The following is an 18,767-nucleotide window of genomic DNA, read 5'->3' as shown; positions in this document are numbered from 1 at the left end:
TTACCTGGTATTAGCTCTAGGCTTCATTCTGGGTAATTAAGGTCTTAATTTCCTCCAACCAGTCCTGCTGAGTCCCTCTACAACCTTCCGTATCTCTGGGCCCCACATCCTCTGAATCAAATGAAAACCTAAAATTTAGCTCCCAGGAGCCACAACGGTTTAGTATTCCATAGTCTTCTCTGTCTTCTTATCATTTTGTAGACATTTATAATACAGGCTTTAAAAGGCAATGAGACAGATGGAAAAAGGTTTCTTTCTCTCTGCCTTTATTTAGCGATTGCTTTGTAAAGCAGGAAAATAGCATCATTTTCATGATTCATCATCTTTTTCCTATATTAGTATCAAAAGGAAGGAAGATCTCACCAGATTTGTAGCAATAAAAGATTGTGATTGGCAGTTCTGTGGGATCTTTTATTTGACTTATAAATCAAAAAGTTTTAAATGGAAGGCTAGTCAAATATGGCAAATCTGATAAGACTAATACAAGAATTAGTGACAGGATCACAGTGTTGACAAAAGACTCTCTCGTCCAAAGTTTAGACGGGTTTCTCTGAACCCTCTTTTGATTAAGCCTTGTCCTTGGGCCCTGTCTTCAAACTGCCTAGTCAGTTGTAGCAAGAATCCTGCTAGGTCAGTTTAGTGAGAACCTCCCCACCCTCGATATCTGATCACCCTGGCCTGCCTTTAGCAAGGATCCTATTGTGTAGGTTTAGCAAGAATCCTCATGCCTTTGATGTCTCCTCCTAGGAATTTTCTATCCATTGATCCCCTCCCCGCACATACACTCTACTCCTTGGCTATGAATCCCCAGCTGTCTTGACTGTATTCAAAGTTGAACCCCATCTCTCTCTCCACTGCTATAGTCTTGACACCTATCACAATAGTCCTGAATAGTCTTCCTTATTGTTTTAACGGGAGTCAGAATAATTGTTTCTTTAACAGTGTTCAACAAATGGCCAGTGTGCATAAAATCTTCAGAGTCCCCTGGTCTTTTCTCGAGTCAAATCGAAATTAAGTGTGTACTCTTTTTCCCCAAAAGCACATGTCTAAATAGTTGAATACAGACATGTGTGGTAAAATCTACTCAATTTATCCTAATAATATTGCTAAGAATGAACTCTGTCATGTTATCTTCCCCTGTCAGGGCCTTTCTTCATATTGTTTCTTCTGCCTTGAATGCTCTTCCTCTCCCTTGTCATGTGGCTGACTCTGTCTCAGGTTACCTGTTGATGGTTCAGGGTAGGCTGCCCCAGGATGTGCCACTTTGGTATGTGGATTATTTCAAGCTGAAGACAATCAAGGCTGAGAAGATTCAGGAAGAACATTTGACCTTCCCCCAAATTGCCTAAAAGAATTTGAGATAGAAGGGCCTGTCCCCAGAAGGAGCTATCACCATAGATAACTCTAGGCATGGTAGACAGGAAGGCACCTAGCAAGGCCCATTTTATCAAAAGTTCTCTCTGAGGTCTCATTGTATATAGATGGCCCAGCAAACATTTGTTTATCAAGTATTAACTCTTTTCATCTTCCTGTAAATTGCCCTCTCCTCCTTTGAAGTCTCAGACCTCTATCTCCTTCTGCTAGGTCTGGAAAGACATATATACCTCATTTTGCCTAACTGTCCTTGGAATTTTTCATGCTTATGTGAATTCTTTGTACGTACGTATTAAACTTTGTTTAATTTTCTCCTGCTAACCTGCCTTATGTCATTTTAATTATTCAACTGCCATAAGAACCAGAATGGGGAGGGGAATTTTCTCCTCTCCCACACTGTCTTGGTTAAGATTTCCTGGTCAGCTTGTGTAAGTAATGCCTACCCTTATTTCCTATCACTATACCTGTAGGGAATTTAGTATAATTAATAGGTCTACATGTGTATCTTCATTTGATAGTTATTGCCTTTTTTCCCCATTTAAATAAGAGCTATGTTGTACTCACTAATTTATACCCAAATAATGATAATAATCCCATAATTAATTTTTGTTAAATGAATGACTTTTAACAAAAATTAATTATGGGATTATCTGAGTATAAACTAGTAAATAAAATATTACCATATTTAATACCATCTTGTGCAAATTACACACTAGCTCTAGTCTATCCTCAAAATCCTCAGTCTATGTTATTGTGCCCACTAAGCAGTTTAGAGTACAAAGTTGAAGAAACTTGCACAAGATCATGTGAATAGGAAGTGGTAGAGTTGAGAATTAAGGGCAGATCTTTTTGATTGCAGAGCCCACACACTTGACCAATCTATGAAAGCATCTCTTGAGGAAAAATACTGGGTCATTACTTTCTGATAAACTAGAGACATGTGAATATCCGTCTGTTTCTCCGTCATTCATCCTACTGGTATTTGCGTGCTGCTATTGATTTGGGTGCAAAACAAAGATTCCCTGAAAGAGGAATGACATGCAACTTTTTTTCCTCAGAGTGTTTCCTTTAAGGCTGCTCAGGGAGATTACATGACTAACTACCCTGAAGGCTGGTTCTCACTGATAACAGGAACAGCCTTGTAAAGGCCAGGTGAGGTTAGAAATCCACAAACACGCACAGTTTAGAATCAAAAAGGAAAACATCATTTTCATTCTTGTTCTTTGATTCTAAATATTCTTATGCCAAAAATAAACATAGACTAGTCCAGAATAGCATAAAGAACTGCTAGACACTTCAGAGGAAAAGAAAACATGCAGGGTTTTGAGATTTAAAGGAACCAAACATTCATAAGATGCAATACTTTTCTTATCATCTGTCCACTTTAAAGTGTTGGAGGTGCAACTCAGAATTTCTCACTTGCAGTAAACTGTCCAGATCAGTGTGCATAGATTATCTTTGTGCTAGATTTATTCAGCTTCTTCCTTAAAACAGAAAAGTGGTTTTAGATACCTTCTTGTACTCCTGATTATACAGTGGAATCAGCCCATGATCTGAGTTTGTATCCACTTTGACCTTTAACATGCAGTTTTGGAAGGAAAAATGAAATGGAAAAAAAGCTATTTCACTTTCTGCCATAACGAACACATTCATTGAAGGGGAGCAAAATTTGCCACCCCAGAATATGTCTCTTTGGCATTAAGATTATCTTGAGCTGGCTATTTTTAAGAAACAGGAGACCCAGGAGAAGCTCTGAAAACTGAGTAGAAGTTACCCTTTTGAAAGAGACATTTACATTTATTAGGGAAATCTCCATTTGTAAGGGTGTCTCCCTCTCTGTACCAGGAAGAGGAGAACTAAATCTTTAGAAACTCTTATCAATGGAGAAGGTAGGACTTGAATCTGCAACCATACTCTTGTTTACTGTGCTTCTCTTGGTAACTTCCCATAAATCACCCCCCACCCCCACTCCAACCCAATATCCTTTGTCTTTAGCTGGAGATGGTATTTAAGGTGATGGCTTGGGCCCTCTCGGGAAGTTACTCAGTTTTCCTGGGGCTCTCCCATGTATACAGGAGGTATGCATGTTATTAAACTTGTGTTTGTTTTTCTCCTCTTAATCTGTCTTTTATTACAGGGGGGATCTCAGCCAAGAATCTAGAAGAGTAGAGGGAAAGTTATTTTTCCTCCCTTCATCTAGCAAAGTAAAATCACAGCCACTGGAGATCTGAATTATCCTATCTTAATGAAGTGTCAGTCTCCAATGTGTGATGTGTTTTATAGGCAATTTAAGGCCCTAAATGTTTCTCAATCTGTAAAAATTTTATTGGTAGATATTTTTGTAAAAATCATTCACCAATAAAAACATATGAAATAAATCATTATAGAATATTGTTGATAATCATTTTCCATGGTAAAAAAATAATCTTTGTAGAGAGTAATATAAAAAAACAAGCACAATGAATTTAAAAATGACATTGAATTGTAGTTGTTTCAAAGTTTCAATGGAGACAATGCACCAGTGCCAGTAAAATCCCACCTATTAACTTATAATAATATTTTTTTAAAAGAATCACCTTTAGAGGAAGATGGGCACAGATGTTAGCTCAGGGCCAGTCTTCCTCAGCAAAAAGAGGAGGATTGGCAGCAGATGTTAGCTCAGGGCTAATCTTCCTCAAAAAAATAAACAAAATTTAAAAATCACCTTTACCAATAATTTTTATCTTATAGTTTTATATGTGTTATGTTCTTAACATTTCATCTTATTAAAACATTTCATTTATTGTGTGGAGGATCAGAATTTGCTACCCCAAAATGTGTTTCTTTGGCTTGATTTTTTTTTTCTTAAAGACTAGCACCTGAGCTAACAACTGCTGCCAATCTTCTTTTTTTTTCCTGTTTTTTCTCCCCAAATCCCCCAGGACATAGTTGTATATTCTAGTTGTGGGCTCCTCTAGTTGTGGCATGTGGGACGCCACCTCAGCGTGGCCTAATGAGCTGTGCCATGTCTATACCCAGGATCCAAACTGGTGAAATTCTGGGCCGCAGAAGTGGAGCATGTGAACTTAATCACTTGTCCATGGGGCCAGCCCCTGGCTTGGTTATTTTTAACAACAAAAGACTCAGAAAGAAACTTTGACTTCACCCCTAACTGCCTAAAAATATTTAAGATAAAAGGCCTATTCCAGGAAGGAGCTAATACCATAAGATAACTGTAGTATAATATAAACTAGATGTGGTAGACAAGGAGGAACCTAGCAAGGGCCATTTAATCAGAGTCCTCTCCATGTCCCATTGTTTTTACAAGGCATGGCAAGCATTTGCTTAGCAAACAGTTGTTTTTCCTTCTCCATGTGAATTGCCTTCCTCCCTTTTGAAGTCCAAAACCACTACCCTCAACTTCCTCCTTTGTCTTTAGCTGAAGATGGTATTTAAGGTGGTGGCTTTGGCTATTTTGGTGAGTTACTCAGTTTTCCTGGGTTTCTCCCATGTATACATATTATTAAACTTTGTTTTATTTTCTCCTGTCATTCTGTCTCATGTCAACTTAATTCTTAGACAGCCAAATGGACCTAAAGGGTAGAGAAATATTTCTTCCTCCCTTCCAATTGAAATATAAACTAATGATATGGTATTGTGGGTTTCATTTTACCTCTTACTGGTGTCTATTTTTCTTTAAGTGGCAAAGTATTGTTTACAAAGAAGATTGGAATCCACACTTCATAAAATATTTTCTAATTTAACCACATAAGCTTGACTCTTTCTTTCAGCTATCATTTCAGTAAGAAGGTGGATAAATAAGAGTGTAGAATATTCTAGAACTAAAAAGACAGGCTTCAGATATAGGGCAGTTAAATGTGCAAAATGAAACAAAAAGAGAAAGCTGGATGGTTGGGTAAGTGACAAAACAGTTTGTATTGAGAGCTACTATGGTTTATTATCTAACCTAGTGGTTCTCAAATTGCAGTCTCCAGACCAGCATTGTCACCATCATTCAGGAGCTTGTTAGGAATGCAAATTATTGAGCTATATCCCAGACCTGCCTGATCAAAAACTCTGGGGTTGGGGCTCAGCAACCTGAGTTTTCACAAGCCCTCTGGGTAATTCTGATGCAAGTTAAAATTTGAGAATCACTGCTCTAACACATTCATTATTCTATTTATTCATTCATCCATCACATATTTCTAACTTCTTACCACATGCTAGGTGCTAGGTGGGTAACTGGGGCAGTTTCTTATTAGGACTAATGTGTCAATTGAAACCATTTATTGAGAGCTTACTCTTTGGTAAGACATTCTCATGACTAAGATCATTTAGTCTTTCTGACAACCTAAGTCAAATATTTCTATTGTAATGTTCCAAATCCCTTTTTGAGAGGGCAATGGAAAGCACATGGCAGCAACCAGCTTTGTTGGAAAAGTGTCTAGTTCTGCCTGAGAGAATCCAAGGTGGTTGCCCAGAGGAGATGCTATCTGAATTGCCTTGTGGGGGACGGGGGATCAGAATTGGCCACCCCAAAATGTGTCTCTTTGGCTTGATTATTTTCAAGAACAAAAGACTGAAAGAAACTTTGACCTTCTCTTTAACTACCTAAAAGAATTTAAAATAGAAGGGCCAGTTCCAGGAAGGAGCTAATACCATAAGATAACTGTAATGTAAAATGTCTCTCAGGTCACATTGTCTGTAGTTGGCCCATCTGCATTTCCATCTCCATGTAAATTGCCTTCTTCCCTCTTGAAGTCCCAAACCACTATCCCTAACATCATCCTTTGTCTTTAGCTGAAAATGGTATTTAAGGTGGCAATCTTGGCCATTCTGGTAAGTTACTCTGCTTTCTTGGGTTTCTCCCATGTATATATGTTACAAAGCTCTGTTTGATTTTCTCCTGTTATTCTGTCTCACGTCAACTCAATTCTTAGATCAGCAAGAAGAACATAGAGAAGGTAGAGGAATTATCTTCCTCCCCTACAGCCTCAAAATTTGAATTGAGTTTCTAGAGTAAAAACAAGCTGAAGGAAAGTAAAAGAAAATTGGAAGTGACTATGTATCCGGTAGTTTTCTAGGCAATTCATATTCTGTAATTTATTTATCACAACCACCCTCTGAGGAAATTATCATCAATCCTCTTTTATGAATCTAAATGGATAAGTAATTGTCCAAAGACATTCAACTGTCAAGTGGCAGAGGAGAGACTTGAGCTCTGGTCTGAACCCAGAGTACCCACAAATTCTCTGAGGTGTGAAAGAATATAAGGTCACAAAGTTTAGGATGTTAAGAAAGATTGAAGTATGGGATCTATGAAGATAGTGCTTAGGGCTGAATGGAGACCTGAATGACTGTTTGGAAGGGTTCTGAATGGTTCCCTAGTTACTCATGTGATGAATTCAGATTTTCATACTTCTGGGTTAAGGTTTCATGGAAGTATGTATATACGCAATAAAATGATGTGACACATGTGAATTAACACGAAAATACTAGCTCATGGGCTGGCAAACTTTTCACGTAAAGGTCCGGATACCAAATATTTTCAGCTTAGCAGGCCATACTGTCTTCATCACAACTACTCAACACTAGCATAAATGAATCCATAGACAATTCATGAATGTGTAGGCTTGGTTGTGCTACATAAAACTTTATTTACACAAACTGAAATATGAATTCAAGTAATTGCCACATGTCATAAAATATTTAATTTTTTCAACCACTTACAAATGTAAAAACCTTTTCTAGCTTGCAAGGTATACAAAAAAAGATGTGGGGTGAACTTGGTCCACAAGTTGCTGTTTGTTCATTAACTCAGAACCCTCCACAACTCATAGGAAGTCAAGAGTCAAAGAGATTAAAAAAGAAAAAAGAGGAAGAGAAAGGAGAGAGGTAAAACAAAGGAGGAAAAATATTCTAAATAATGGAAGGGGGTGTTAAAATGTTTTAGTGAGTTTATTGCTCTGAAAAAAAAAACAATCTTCTTCTACAGAAGGGGACTTACCATTGTGCCATCTTTGTGAGATTTTAAAAAATGCCCATTTTCTCAGGGCGAGGCATAGGCCCTAAAGCTGAGCTCTAACTGGATTTCAGCCTCACTTTCCCCAGTACAAAATACTTTTGGTCAAGGCAAATCTTGCACAACTATTCACGGCAGCCCTGGATTCCTTGTTATTTCATCACCTTTTCTTCTTTTCCACCCCTCATTTTTGTTTGTAAATGAACTCTGTCTCACATAATGTCTCCCATGAGCAGAATATTAAATATTAAACACATGAAATCTTTATTTTCTGTCTAGCAACAGCCATTAGTCATCATCTGTAAAGGCTTGGGCCAACAAAAGATTAATGCTACATCTTCCATCTTTCTTTTACTTCAAGTTTGGTGACTGTTGCATAGTCTTCTCGAGAGAAAAAAACACATTCAGGTCCTTTTTGTTGAGCTGATGTGGAGGATTAATTTAGGTCAGGTTGCAGTTAAAAGAACGAATGCTAGATGGAGAGTTATGACTGGGAATATTGACATACTTCAAAAAATCAAATACCGCAAATAATAAGCAAAGTGGAGAAAGGAGTGAATCTTACTGAGGAGGTAAAGAAGTAGGTATCATGTTCATAGAGTGGAATAAGTAGACCTATAGTGTAGATGATTAACAGAGTCGCTGTTTGCTTAAACTCTCCCCCACAAATGATTATTCATTATCAAGTTACCTTCCAAGTATTTCCTTGGGACCTTATTACACATAGCTGGTTCAAAGAATTTTTACATTCCTTATATTCTATTTCGAAGCACTTTAGCCTAATAAAATTAAATTATTTTATCTTTTACATAACTTCACCAATGTTTATTTCTTCAATGAAGACAAACATGTTTTGACATTCCTTGCTTCTTCTATTCTTGAGGTTTCATGACTGTAAAACAAAAGGAGTAGTCTCATGTTCATTCAGAGAAGCATCACAGAATTTCAGATTCCAGTAGATCTGCTTTTAAATTTTTATTCCACTGATTCAAAGATGTAACTTTGGACAAGTTGCTTATTTCTGTCAAGCCACAAATTCTTCATCTGTTAAGTAGGAATCATAATTCCTACTTTATAGCTGTTTGAGGGAAGACTGAAAGCAGACATAGTCAAGATAAGGATTAAATTATAAATATCACAATAAAATATCACAAAGAAAGAATGATTGTTGCACAAATCTATGATGAATTTTCAAGTCATTATGAAAAGGGTAAGCATTTATTAGTATAAGTGAATCTTATCCTTTGCTTGAATTATTGATAATGTTTTTACTGCTCTGATATGTGGCATGCCTGACATTTATGTGCCTTGGGAATTCAAACACACTTCATTTGCTTATGAAATTTAATGGCCTTTCCAAAAGATATTATACTTTGTATAATATAATTATATGAGAAAATGTAACAATAGAAATACTAATAAAAATTCCTTTTGCAAATTTACAATTATTCTTTCTTAATCTATGTTTATAACCTTACCTTAAGTATAGGTGAACTAGATATATTACAGTATAATTTGATACAGTACCCTGTAACACACCCAGTCCAATGGCTTTTCTCCGTTGCCACTGAAATTCTACCATGGAGAATGATTTATTGGAATTAAGCTTTCTCATTCATATTGCTAAATTTCTAACAATTATAGCATGTTAAGGCTTAAATAACTTGAGTGATTTTATCAGATTGTTCATACAGAAGAGACCATATTTATGGTTAGTGTGGGGATGAAGGGTCACAGAAATTAAGAGAGTGAGGCAGAATTAAAGGTGGGTTTGTTCCTTAGCTCTAATGTGAATAAACTTACTTGGTGTGGAATTTTGGACTAATTACTTGATCTCTCTTTGCTTCATTTGTAATATGGGAATAATGATATTTCCTACCACAAACACTTGTTGTGAAGATTAAATGAGTTAATACATAAATACGTAAAGAACTTAGAAGAGTACCTGCCCATAAAATCTGCTCAATGACTGCCATGTATGATTACAATTATATCCACATGGTTGTCCCACAAGAAATTGAATGCCAACTTAGAAAATATAGTATCACCTTTTCCATCTTAAGCTTGTTCCTTCACCTTTATCATGGTTTCTGGCTCCACCTCTTTCTTTAATTACCTAAACCTAAAACCTGGCAGTCATTTGGGGCTCTTTCTGCATCCATACCTTCTGCAATCAATCAGTCATCATGTTTGTGGATTCTACTTTCTAAATATCTCTTAAATAGGGCCTCTTCTCTTCATCTTCTCTGTTATGATTATAACTCACCTGGTCATTATTTTTTGTTTTGAATCTCACAATTACTGTGTATGTGGTTTAGTTGCCTTGATATTTGGACCTTTTCTCTAGTAGCTAGTATCCAAGATCACCCCTGATGATCATCATCTCTAAAAGATGCATGCTCTTGTGGAGGCTACTGTGACAATGAATCAGAGTTTTGTGAGGTTTTTTTTGACTGTTATAATATGGTGAAAATGATAGAATGTGTCTTCTGAAAGGCATTGTAGCTTCCTCTCTGGTCCCTTGGTCTGTAATCATCATGTTGGGAGGACACCCACACAACCCCATTGAGAGACATACCTAGAGGGAAACTAAGGCCCCTGGCCAACAGCCAGAAAGAACTTGGAGTCGTGTGAGAGTTACCTTGAAAGTGTATCTTGTAGCCCCAGTCAAGCCTTCAGATGAATTCAGCACCAACTAACATCCTGACTGCAACCACATGAGGACCCTGAGTCAGAACCACTGAGTCAAGCTGCTCTGGAATTCCCAAAGTACAGAAACTGTGAGAGATGATAAATCACTCTTGGTTTGTCATGTTGCTATGTTTTAGGGTGATCTGTTATACAGTATCTCTCTTGGGACCACTAAACCAACAGAATAATCTTTTGAAAACACAAATTCAGTCACATTACTTTCGTGTTAAAACCCCTCAATGAGCCTTATTGGCCTAGCAAATTAAAATAAAAATTCTTGGTCCTCATCAAGTCTTTAAAGATCTCCTCCTACATCTTTGTCCTGCCTCATCTGCAATCAACTTATGCTCCATACACACAGAACCACACATGCATGCAATATATTACCTTCATTCTTTTGTATATGGTCTTCTTTCTTTTTGGAATATTCACATGAGCTTATTCCACCTGGAGTACTTACTGGTGCAAGTATCATCTTCACTCTGCAGCCTTTCTGGATTTCCCCAACCAGGTGTCCTCTAAGCTACCATTATACATTGAGTATATTCCCTACATCAGTAATTATTATACATTAAAATAATTTTTTGTGTCTGTCTACCCCTTAGCTCCCCCATTAGACTGTGAAGTTCTTTAGGGCCATGCCAAACACTTAATAGATGTCAATAAATAGCTACCGAATAGTTGAATTTTTTAATAAATCATTTCTGGTAAAAAGTTGCACTGAAGAAATTCATATATGCCCCCAATTTCCTCCTGAGAGATGTTACCTACATCCTTGAATTACCTTTTCAGGTTGAAGATTATATGTCTCCACACAAAAGAGAATAATTGTCTATGCGTTTTGGACTTTGCTGAGCAGAGACCTTGATTTTGGCCACATTAACCCCGGGTTCTAATTTTCATTGGCCAAGATTATATACAAATTTACAATCATATTACAATTTTGTTTGTTTCCTCTATAATACTACTATGGTTTGGAAGTTCACTATATTTGATTGCCCCTGAAGAACTTAGTTGTTTTGATTTTGGCAGAGTTTTTTATGAAGCTTCACAGCTAATTCTTGGCAGTCAATTTATAAGCTTGAAAAACAGAATGTTAGGCAGAATTTGAATCTCTTTCATTTACAGCGTATTAGTGATTTAAAATATTTGGTCTTCTAATGTAGATGACACGGAAAAGAGTGTCACAACAATAATGAACAACAAAACTTAATTTGATCAAGAAACGTTAACCTGTGAAAAGAAATTTTAAGAGAATGGACCATTACGCTAATACGAAGAAAAGTTTTTTTAGAAAAAGAAAGGCTGTTTCCAAATTCAATTAAGATAAGCAAGTGAGCTGCCAAACTATATATCTTAGATGAACTAAAAAAAATGGCAATTTATTTCAGTGAAGATATTGAAACATTCATAGATCTGTCATTTAAAGATACCGAACTACTTAAAACTTTGACTCAGTAAACCATTTACTAATATATTGCTTCTCTTAGCTATGTGAACTAAAGTGCCAAATGAATCAAAGTGGTTTTTCAAATAGGCAAATATTAGACTGGTTTTCAGCAGATGTGAGCAATACAAGTTCATCTAGCTAGAAAAAATTATTAGTAGACATTTCTTCTGAGCTCTCGGAACACTAATTAAAATCTAGTCAATAAAAGACTGAAATATAAAAACATTATCTCCTGCAAATGCCATCTACAAAATTTATTTCAGATGTCTCGTTATGCGTGTTTGTGTGCTTATTTTTATCTGCAAAACACAGCCAGAGATCAATCCAATACTCGATGTTTCAAAAATGGGGGTGAAAAGCCAGGATTAATGAAAGTTATTACTAAGAAGTTTGCATATATAAAAACAAGGTCATGTTTATAAGTCACATGTATAGAAAGTCATGGAAAAATATATTTGGAAATCATTAAATTGTACTAAATTAACTATTTTTCAGGATTGAGAAAAGTGACATAGCAGTGCTTCGAGCATGCAAAAATAAAATTATTTTTACATTACTTTCACATTTTAATACGTTTAACAATGTAGTTCCCTCATAGTCATGTAGAACAATAAACATTGAGCAAATAAAGTACACTTATTAATCTGTATTTAGAGCACTTATCAAATAGAAAGTTGAAATAAAATTAGTGTAACAATTCTGCTTCATTTAAGAATTTTTCTCTTCTTGAGGCAATTCAACACACTTATAATTTATCAAAGTCAACCTCTGGCTGTAAAATTTAATATAACCTACTGAATACAAAGACCTTATGTCCTTATCCTATGGTTCTACTTTTATTATTCACATAGAGGTATTCAAAGCAACTTAGCTACCATGAGATACAAAATTTTATACAGCTAAAACATGGTTAAAAATAGGGTCAGTTGTAAAAATGTGAATTGGAGCCATTTACTGATGACCCATTTACTTTCAGACTATTTGAAAAATATATAGAATATTGTGAGAGAAATGGCTCTGCTTCGTTTATTTATGTGTTACAAATGCCCACAACAGTTCCTGATAGGTGGTTAGTACTTAATAAATATTTGATGAATTAATTGAATGAGGAGGTGAGCAGGCAATTACTTATATCTAACTTGGTTATTTTTATAGTCAATGACTTGAGAATTATATGGTGGTGGTTTAAATGAGTAAATATTTACCAAGAGGCATACTTTAAAAGGGCAAATATAGGTTATGATGTTAGGTAAGAAGATTTTCATTTAAATTGGTTTATACAACAAACAATAGCTGCCTGCCTGCCAGGTGCCAGACAAAACCACTAAACTATAAGTTGTGGAAAATAAGGTCCAGGTTCAGATTATCCTAATATCCCCAGAACTTTCCCCAACCAGAGACTAGCAGGGCTTTATTGGATGGGCATATCCAAATATATAACTTCTTTAGGGGTCAGCCCTTCTTTATTCAAACCCCGTCACCTCTTCATTACAGCATATTTGCCTAAGAGTCATGAATTAGCTGCTTTGGAAATCTGGCAGGTGTATGAACTCTGTGAGGAGATATATGGAGCCATATTGTAGAAATGTATGTATGGTTGAGCCAAGTTCCCTAGCTATCTAAGTTCAGACACTGTCAAGAGGAAATACTGAAATCTACTCCAGTATCCTTCAAGTGTTTGTTGGAGAGGCACCTGAGAAAGTTCATCCTGAGCCACATAAAGACCAAAAGACCTGTCTTCCACCCCAATGTATAGCAAGAAGGTACAAAGCTGAGCTGGGATTGTGGTGGGATTAATACTGCAGAGAATCCTGCCAATTGCCGGGCACTCTCTGAGTTAATTTGCAGCTAGCAGTTTCAGCCTGGCCATGTCTTCTGACTGTATCTTAAAGGTCCTGAGAAAGAGTCACTCAAAGCATATGAAAATGTAGGGACAAAAGAATACCAATGTAGGTGGTGTGAACCCTTATTCAGTTTACCAGGAACAGGAGCGAGCTCTATTTACAAAGTCTCACTTCCTCCCACCCCTCAGGCATCCAGGATCAAATCCAAAGAACTTACGGTGGCTGCTCATCTGTCTTCACAAGAATTACTCTAATGGAGAGTAGGGTCATATCAACCATTCTCGTTCGTTTATTTCTGAGGGAAGTGTTAAGTTACTTTCTGACAACAGCCCTAGGTAAAACAATAATTATTCTATTAAGTAGATAACGGAGTCCCTGCAAATCTTACTGATTGGTTGAGCCACTGACAATATCATTGAACTTTAACCCCTAGGTCAGTTTAATGTTCTGAAAAAGAGATTGGTATTTCACTATTCCATATTGATCAATCACACAATCCTTACAACTTTCTAATTATCAACTTCAGATAGACTCACATATAGGCGCAACTCCAAAAGTGCTCTTTCCTCATCCCTTTATTTGGCAATAATATTGGTGACATTTCATTCTCCCTGACATTCCATTACTCTAGGTGTTGCTGCCAAAGTCTCAATCTTCAGTCTGGACTGCCTTCCCCACAAGTCTATTTTATCATCATCCTCATCAATATTTATTCCCTTTACTGGCCTTGCTCTTTTCAGACTAAGATTACTCAACAGAGCAAACTTAGTTGAAAATGCAACATTTGTTGAGAGCATTTTAGATTAATATAAATATTCATAGAGGAACAATGAACCAGGTAAATTATTTCCACTGTTTATTCACAAACAAGTTTATATGCTTGTGTATTTTAGACAGATATATGAGGAAGGAAATGTTATGATGAACCGTTACTTGAAATGTATGTACGTATACCCACATGTATTGTTACGTATTTTGAGAAGTTTTTAAGTCTTTTGTATAATAAATTATACCGATGAGATTTTAGAGATTATTTCATATTTACAGATGGATATCTGATTGCTCTGGTTTCAAAAATGAAGGCATTAAAAGAATTGTGAAAATAGACTTTAAACATCTTCCCAATTATCAGACATTCTATCAAAATGTTACTCCAAAGCCAAGTTGTCAGGGAATCATAAATATTTATTATATTTCTTCTAACCTTCACAGACAAGTACCTAGGGCTTTATCAACACATCCAAAGAATGTGAGATATTGCTGCGTTCAAAACATAAATGGGCTCACCCACTGAAGATGATGGTTTTTAGCATTTGTTTTAGGAATGGGAAATCTCACTTGGCAATATTTAGGGAACACACATTAACACGGTAATATTCACAAGTAATACTGCTGTAAAGAAAATTCAAACCCAAACATTCATATCATCTTTAAAAATAAAGATTTTATACAAGATTCTCCACCTTCCCTTACCGCTCCAACAAGGTGCTGAGTCCAAGGGTATTTTGCTATGCTCATTCTTTGGAGTCTCTACTGTCCTTATTTTTGTTGACCAGTTGAGTTTAATTCACTTCAGCAGTTTGGTGGCTGATTTATCTCTAAAAATAAAAAAAAGTGTTTCCCTTATGAATAATTCAAACCTTTGCTGGTTATAAAATTGCATCTTTGGCTCTCTCCACAGCCAACTGGTTCTTTCAAGTAGCAGATTCCAATCCGTGAGTTTGTATCAGGGTCTGACATCTGGGGGACAAAATAAAACCCAAGATTTGTTTTAAAGAGACTTTCATTTTCTCTTTACAGGAGCCAGGATTTGCTTTTTATTGTTGTTCATCAGAAATTAAAGTAGTTAATGTTTTCTCCAGACCGTGTTCTGGGCTTCTTTTTGTGTGCTGAAGTTTAAAGAGGAGCAAAACAAGAACAGAGTGCTATGAATAAATTACTTAGGATTGAGAACATCTGCAAAATTTGGATGATAAGAATATATATATATATATTTTTTTGTCCCATGTAGAGAAAACAACAGCTAATTTTCACAATGTAAGATTCTACCATCTTTTTGAAAATTAATTTTGCTCTTACTCTCAAGGCACATTTTCATTTTTAATTGTTTTAAAGATGTTATTCAGATGAGCATTAAAACTTCCAAATTCATATTTAAGTGGCCCCAAATTTATTCCACTTTTTTCTAATTAGAATACACAATTAACTTGAAATTTTTTTGTTTAGTTGGTTTAGTATTTGTTTTTCACTTGAATGAATAAATCAAGAAATCATCTCTTTTCTTTAACAATATATATCTTAAACTTTCAAAGGATTCTTTGAATATTGTCCTTCTGTCTAATACAGTTTCAATTTACCTTTAAAAATAGATTAAAATTTTCTGCTTGCATACATAATACTGTTTTTCCCTTGTAATATCTATTTGTCAAGTAGACCAGGGAGATCTGATATTGACTCAGAGTTCAAAGGAAGTATGGGACAGCATGCTATATAATGATACTGTCATTGTTAAACCTGCTAAAGATCACTATGTGTAGCACAGTCTTCATTATCTCAATTTTGCCTTCAGTTGTTCTTCAAAAAGCTGTACATTTGTACAACACTGAGAGTAGAATACGGTTAGTAACGAGATCGGAGCTATACTAATGTTTTATGCTGGAATTGATTTCTTCTATTATTGTAACACATATATCTTGTTCAATTCTACCTTTAAAATACAATGTATTCCAATTTTCGACACTACAGGTGGATTTGTTAACCAAGTAGATTTGTTAACCATAAGGCAATTGGGCCCAAAAGATAGTTGAAAAGACATTGTTTTCAGTTCTAATTTGGGCAAGGGTTTTTGTTTTGTTTTCTTTTAGACTTTTAACAGTTTGATGACTATTCTATTTTACCCCATTTTTAACTGCTATATGTAGAACAAAGCAGATTTACTTCCTCTGAACACTACCTAAATTCTCTTCTTTCTCTTGGTAACAGTAAAGCTTTTATTGCATGTGTGTAGAATGGAACCAAGAAAATCATTCATAACACTAAGAAGTAATCATTATTGCTAGTCTTTTGAGTCCCTCCAGATTAGTTCTTTTTTTCAGATTAATTCTTAGTAGGATTCTACAATGAATGCCCCCTGTATGGCCCACATTGTGCTAAAATGGTATATAGGAGCCCCTAAAGTGTGAATACATGTATATGCGTGTATCTGTGGGTCTGGTGCCACATAGTGCAAGATCTATCTTCTCCTGTGAAAAATAAAGCAAAATTCAAAAAATGAACAAAAAACTCAAAACAAATGAGCCAAAACAAGACAAACAAAACCTCATTTACATTTTGATTAGGGAGGTAGAAGCTGGCTAAAGGAGAAATCTACATGGTGTTTTTTCACACAACATATTGACAACTAAATTCCCTTACGTGAGCAAATAAACCACACTTTCAGGATACTAACTCAGCCACTTGAGAGACAGCATTTGAAGTGAGAAAATTAAACGATTATGCAGGTGTCATTTCTATTAGGCAATGAAGGAAGTGTGGCACTTTAATTACATTCACACTTTAGTTAAAATATAAAGAAGAAACACTTTTTCTTCTTATTTCAATTAAGTGATGTGGTGTTTTGCTTTCTCTCCCCGTCTCTTCTTGTGACAGTGTTTCCCTATTCACCCAGCGACTGTAGTAGTGAGATCAATGGTCTGAAAACATGGGTTCTAGAGTTAGATTGATTGGGCTTGTGTTGAAGTAGACATTGTGTGACATTGGTCAAGGTTGATAAACTCACAAAGCCTCAAACTTAGTTACTATTATCTGTAAAAGAGGAAAATAATAGCACTCACCTCATGTTTTGTTTTGTACCTCCAAGAATTAACTGAGATAATGTATGTACAGCACTTCAAACAGTGCTTGGCATATAGCAAGCATGGAACAGCTGTCAGCTATGATTATTGACATCTCTCTATAACACTATTTCGATGTTGCATTGATGTGTCTAAAAGACTTGTGCTCCATATGTATTTATGTTACATGAACCATTTGTTGCCGAAGGCAGCTAAAATTGTTGAGACTAAAATTGTTAAATAGCCTCTACTGGCAGCATTTTTTAAAATGTAAGGTTTAGAAAATGACAGGAGAGCTTGCATTATCTGCTCCCTCTCGACATTAGGAATTAAATGGAATTCTCAGTAAATTTTCTTGTTTGATTTGGGCTATTAATTAAAGTACTAGCTCATTTTGGAAGATCATTTCAAGCATCTGGAATGGTCAAATTAGGAAAACCTTTTTCCTTCTAGATGCTCCCTTTTTTCTTAATTGCAATGTTTATTTTGCATCTAGAGAGACATTGCTAGGGGGAGGTTCTTAATCCCTCTCCTGCCAATAATTAGATAATTGTAAACAAGATAATTAGTATTTGCCTTCTTTTCTACAGCATTGGAAGCAAAATGAATGTGAAAAATAAAAAAATTTTTCCACTTTTGTGTCCTTCACATGAGGTTACATTCATGGGAAATTGGAACAATTAATAGTGAATTCAAAAACCAATTCCAAAGAAAGCATAAGTGTGTGGTTTTATGTAAAACTTAAATCCAAGTCTATAGAAAATTTAAATTTTGAACCCATCATTTGATAAAGATGTATTAACTCTATCCTAATCCTCTAAACCAACCTCTGCGTGGCCTTCTTTTATGATTATGTCAATTAAGCAGAAAAGTCATAACAGTTGTTTGAATTTTTTTTAGACAAGACCATAACGAGCAACGTGATCCCTCTGAAAAAGGAGGAGTCAGCAGGGCTGGTGGGGAAAAAAGACATTTTGCAGTCTATTTTGTTACATGACAAATGGATTTCCAACCATAGATTAGCCCTCCTCTTTCCATTTATAAAGACAAAATAACAAATGGTTGCATTTCTTGTCCTAAACTTGTAAGTAAAAAATGTAATGAATATGTATCTTATTCAGTCTGCTCACTTCATTCACTCAAAATCTAACTCAATATATAAAAGTCTATATTGGGGTCTTACCATGTGGCAGAAATAGGCACCAGGTTTCAAAAACAAAGGAAGAAGTCTACACCAGGAGTCAGGGATTAAGTGTTCCATGGCGGTGCCAGGACAGAGAAAGGGGAAACTGCAATGAAACTCAGAAAGAAGCCTTGGCTCCTTCATTCTGGTGAAAGAAGGGATGGAAGAGGAGAAAATAATCCAGGTAAAACAATTTAAACATGATGATTCAAAAATAGGTACACTATAGGGAAAATAGCTGGATAAAATGTTAGTTGAAAGCTAGATTGCTAGGCAATTATAATGCCAAGATAAGAGTTTGGGCTTCAGCCCAATTCCTCTATAATTAATAGTAGTATTGATTTTGTTTCAACATATATTTAATTAATGACCATTATATATAAGGCACCAG

Source organism: Equus przewalskii, chromosome X, assembly GCF_037783145.1.
Source record: "Equus przewalskii isolate Varuska chromosome X, EquPr2, whole genome shotgun sequence".
Lineage (NCBI taxonomy): Eukaryota > Metazoa > Chordata > Mammalia > Perissodactyla > Equidae > Equus > Equus przewalskii.
This window is presented reverse-complemented; position numbering follows the sequence as displayed.